The 5,249-nt window shown below is 44.0% G+C and overlaps 1 non-coding gene across 1 annotated transcript; it reads left to right on the forward strand.

The window, feature by feature from the left end:
* The first annotated feature begins 2,007 nt into the window (after positions 1-2,007).
* On the forward strand, positions 2,008-2,081 carry trnan-guu. Its single transcript has one exon. It is a non-coding gene; the product is annotated as a tRNA-Asn (tRNA).
* The last annotated feature ends 3,168 nt before the right edge of the window (positions 2,082-5,249 follow it).

The following is a 5,249-nucleotide window of genomic DNA, read 5'->3' on the forward strand; positions in this document are numbered from 1 at the left end:
AAAAGGCCAACCTCCCATTTGCCTCCCTATTACTCACTGAAATTGGATGAAGAGATTCGTGGACGTGATTCCAAATCCCTCTATTCTAAAGCTTTCTCCATTAATATTCATTTCTTCACCTCCTGACAAACTGTATTACCTCATTTTCCCATCTGCCAAGCTTTCGCTCATTTGCTTAACCTGTCTATATCCCTCTCCAGATATCTAATGTCATCCTCATCACCTGCTTTCACATCAACTGTCTCTTCTACAAATTTAGCAATAGTACCTTCACTTTACTTATCCAAGTAATTCGTATATATATTGTAAATAATGTTGGCCCCAGTGCTGATTCCTGTGGTACACCACTAGTTACAAGTTGTCATCCTGAACATGTCCCTTACCACAACTGTGGTAGTTAGCCAATCCTCTATCCATGCTAACATACAGCCTCCCAACACTGTGGGCTCTTTGCTTACTATTTCATGAGATGTGAATATCATTGGCTGTGCCAACAACTCTTCCCAAACTGACCTTGAAAATGTGGTGCTGATCTGCTTCTTAAATTGCTTCACAAATATGATGTGGTCTGCAACAATGTTCAGGAGTGATTTCCAGCATTTTGGTCAATAACAAAGAAACAATGCGATATATCTTGCAGTCGGAATCCTGTGTTCACACTTGTTTGTTCTTGGTGGTTGAGGTCATGACTTGGAAGGTGCTTTTGAAGAACCACCACTTATGCAATCAAGCCAGACTGATAGATTGTGGCCCGAGACTCTGCCATTTTCACTTCCCTCATCAATCTACATTCTTTCCAGCGAAGTTTCAGTCTCAAACCGCCACGCAATGCCATCTGTTACGGCTTAAAAGATAAGAATACACATGATTACCAACCGTATTTTGGGTTGTATAAATCTTTGCCTGCCAGAATTATTTTCCAAAAGACTTTACTTAAACTGGGTGACTGCATGAAATGGTTTGTTGGTCAGACTATAATCATCATCCTCAAAGGAGACAATGCCAGTAATACCATTGAACTCGTCTTTTTGTGTAAAAAGCACAAGTTCTTGATTTACTTTTACAATTTACTGGCATTCACACCTGCACATTCAATGTCAAACTCAGACAACAAAAATGAAATTACACCATTAATTTTGTTTTGCAACAATCCAACAGATTAATTAATAATACACAGTGAATACCAAGGCTGATTAATGTGAAATTAAATTTGACTGAAAATGTAAAATCGAGATGTGAGATAACAAATGGGGGAAGGGCGGAAGGCAAGAAATGCAGCATAATAGAAGGTGCTCCTCCAGGGAGTGTATTTTACCAACTACAAATGCTAAATATAAACAAACACTCTGACCTGATCCTCCGGTTTTAATGTAAACCATACTCCCATACAGTCGGTACCATTTAAATAAGTTAATAGATACAAGCCTTGAGCAAATCCAGCCTCCAGCCGGGCCCCCCGCTTCTTGGAGCTCGGAGAGGGGTTCCCACTCCTTCATTCAACAGGAGGCGGCTCAATTTATTGTAATGGGCACGGAGGGTACAATGGTCGTGTCTCATGTTGAGGAGGAAGCTGTTTCCTCTCATTCAACAGAAGAGGACCTATTTACTAGAGTTTTTTTTTGTGGTGCAGCTGTCGTCTCCCATAGAGCCCTGAGGCTCAGGTTCAAATCCTACTGCTCCAGTGTGTGTAATAACATTACTGCCCAAGCCACGTGCCAATTGGCACAGGGATAAGAAAATTACGGAAGTAAACGCGTCAACCTGTTCAATGCTATCTCCAATCATTTCACTTCCTGTCCCATTCGTACTCCAGGGAGCCCAGCCTCGTTTCACGAAGGTTCTTTTTGAGAAGTTTAATCGGACATTTTTGCACAAGTCAAGTTAAGAAAGCCGGGATCTCTCGCAAGATTGCGCGGTAGACAACAATTGTAATTCTCGGCGGGGAGGCTGAATTATGAATTTACTAATAGTCTCGCCTAACCGATGGCGCAGACCGCGCCCGTGCCTGTCTCTGTGGCACAATTGGTCAGCGCGTTCGCCTGTTAATCGAAAGGTTGGTGGTTCGAGCCCACCCAGGGGCGGTGTGTTCGCTGTTCTTCCTTAGCTCCGAAGCTGAACGCTTTTAATGGGGTCAGGAAAATGTTCCCCAAACGGAAATCCTCTCCATGAAGGGGTTTCTGAATTGAATTAATGTCGAACTTCAGGGACTACGGATGCTGAGAAGCCGAGACAAAAAGAGAAACTCGGCAGGTTTGACAGTACATGTCGGAGAAAACAGAATTTTGAAATGTTATCTCTGATTCTCTTTCCACAGATGTTGCCTGACCTGCTGAGTTCCTCCTGCAATTTCTCATTTTGTTTTTTACGGAAATTTCATTTCATCTTTTGGGATGAAACACCAAGACTCGCCATGTGCAGATATTTGACCCTTTCGAATCACTGTGAAGTGATTGGATTCAAACAAACTCTGCGATGATTCACTCTTTCCCAGCTCCACAGGCAGACAGACCTGGGAAGTGAAGTTGTCAGTGTGGTTCTGTATTCGTCGGCCGAGTGGTTAATGCGATGGACTTGAAATCCATTGCGGTTTCCCCACGCAGGTGTGAACCCTGCCGACTACAAAATGAGAAATGTCGTCGAAAAGAAAGGGAGCTTGCTCCCCGGCTTCTTCTTTAAGATTCAAATCAGTGGAGGGGGAAAAGTATTTCACTCACATTGGGACTGGTGGGAATCTGCAACCCACTGCCTGTTCGGGTGGAACAAGCAGATACCCGCACAGCTTCGTTTGAGGCTATGAGCAAAGTGTTTGGAAATGAGACTAGAACAGTGAGAGGCTTGAAATCGGGATCGAAATGAAGCAGGCACCTGAGGACAAGGGTGTTTCCTTTGCCAGTGAAAGATACTGCTTCACAAAGTTGGGCCTGTGGAAGGGAATCAGTGACGGTGATTATCTTTGGTTGTTCACCATGTGAAGGTTCCCATTGCTGCGCATGTCCGTGTTAACGTCAGAACTCTGCAGCATGGTGGCGTTAGATACGCACAGGGCCGGTGCGCAATGGATGACGCATCTGACTCCACCTACCTGTTTGAAATGCAGCTCACAGCTTCTTCACACAGACCAATTAATCTTTCACATTGTCCTGAAGCCGGCATACGGTTTGAATTCCCGATCTGCGGGAATGGCAATCTTTTCACTTTCTCGCGTCAGTCAATGACCCTGAGAACATCGGAGTCAAGTCACAGCGTTGTCAGAGGAGGGGAAGCTGAAATAGCCCCACACGCTTCTCACGGGCACATTTTACTATCCCCAACTCAACGCCTCAACCACTGCAGCTCCTGGGAGTGGAAAGGAAACAATCACCAAAACCCAGTCTTAGCTTTGTGAATCTTCAGAAAATCAGCAAACGTTCATCTCTTCGTATTTTCTATCCTGGGCTGAGAGGGAAGGGTTTTGTCACTCTTTTTCGGACATTGCAAGTGGATGTTTTGCAGAAAAGCACCACAATGCAATCTGATTAATCAGGACCTGGATATTTTCGGTCTTTGAATGTAAGTGTTGTGCTCAAGAACTTTGTTGTTCACAGTTTATAATACTTATCTTCCCAGTCCACTTTATCACTTATCGAAAATGTTTAATTTGCGTCTTGTAATCCTTTCACTGTCTGCTAATGAGGATAGCGTTTCCGTGTTTTACCTAAATTATCTTGACCTTGCATACCTCAAGCCTCAAGCTAATTTCACGAGAAACCTTCTCCAGTTCAAAAGCCAACTGTTAATGATGGCTCTGTTTCTTGTCACGTATCCAATTTCAGATCGATGTTGTTAATGTCCCTTTTATTCCTTCAGATCCAGGTTTCGCTCACAGGGCTAGAACAGAACTGTGACCAAATACATTTACCAATCTACGTTCATCCTATCGATTGTATTAGCATCATCAACACTTCCCAGCAAAATAACTCGAGGGACTTTCATCACAATTTTCTGTGAACAGATCTACATTAGCTTTGCTGAACGAACCCCAAATTTCTTGAAGTGGCTCCTTATTTTCGGCCCTGATTATTAATCTCTCTACACATGGGAATGGATCCTTCCCACCCGCTCTATCCCTCATCAATGTGTGTAGTTCAGTTCGATCTCCCATCAGACTCCTCTGTCCTGATCAAATCCAGGGGAACAGGATACGTTGGGGCTATGGCGCGGACAGGACAAGCCCAATACTCACCTTTCCTGTTAGAACCATTCCATGAGAAATTTTAGACCACACCTTTGGGCGTGTAGTTGTGGCCGAGCACTTAAGGTGTTGGCGTAGAGATCCCTTGGGGCTCCCCCGCTCAAGGTGGTAACCTGCTGACTATGCTTTTTTCACTGGCGATTTTAAATGACTTCCTGTTGGTTACATTATCGCTCAAACTTCACAAAACCCGTCTCGATAAAATCCAGTTTTCTCATGTCTGGGAATTGATTGCCATGCAGGAAAGTCGGGTTCTGAACAAACAACGTACCAGCCTCACAACGTCAGCTCTGTTTACCTTTCCACAGATGCTGCTCGACCTGTTGGCTTTCTGCAGTATTCTCTGTGTTTATTAGGCACAAGTGCTGCTTTTCATTCAAGAACTTCAATCCCTGTCCTCTGGTAACTGACTCTGGTCAGTGGCAATTGATTCTTCTGATCATTAATCTGCCCATTCCCACCGCTTCTTCTCCCATCATTACCAACAGCCCCAGGAAATCTCCAGTTAGCCTTCTTTGCTCCAAAGCGAACATTCCCAACCATGGGAATGTCTCCCCAAAATGGAAATTCCTCATCCCTGGACATGACGCAAGGGGTACAATTGGGAAGAGGTTTTGGCAAAATATTGTCAGTTACGAAATGGAAAAATGTTCATGAAGCAAAACAGAAATCCCAGTCTCCAGCTTTGTGAATCTTTAGAAACTCTTTGGGAAGCGGATTTAGAGGAGAATGAAAGATGAACTGTCCGACTGAGCAGAGACAGTGCAGGCACCGTCCCCTTGTTGAAGAGGCCGGGAAAATGTGTGAATGATTCAGGAGTAGACAGCACAAAATGTGTGAATGATTCAGGAGTAGACAGCACAAAATGTGTGAATGATTCAGGAGTAGACAGCACAAAATGTGTGAATGATTCAGGAGTAGACAGCACAAAATGTGTGAATGATTCAGGAGTAGACAGCACAAAATGTGTGAATGATTCAGGAGTAGACAGCACAAAATGTGTGAATGATTCAGGAGT

This window comes from Chiloscyllium plagiosum, unplaced genomic scaffold (assembly GCF_004010195.1).
Source record: "Chiloscyllium plagiosum isolate BGI_BamShark_2017 unplaced genomic scaffold, ASM401019v2 scaf_3763, whole genome shotgun sequence".
NCBI lineage: Eukaryota > Metazoa > Chordata > Chondrichthyes > Orectolobiformes > Hemiscylliidae > Chiloscyllium > Chiloscyllium plagiosum.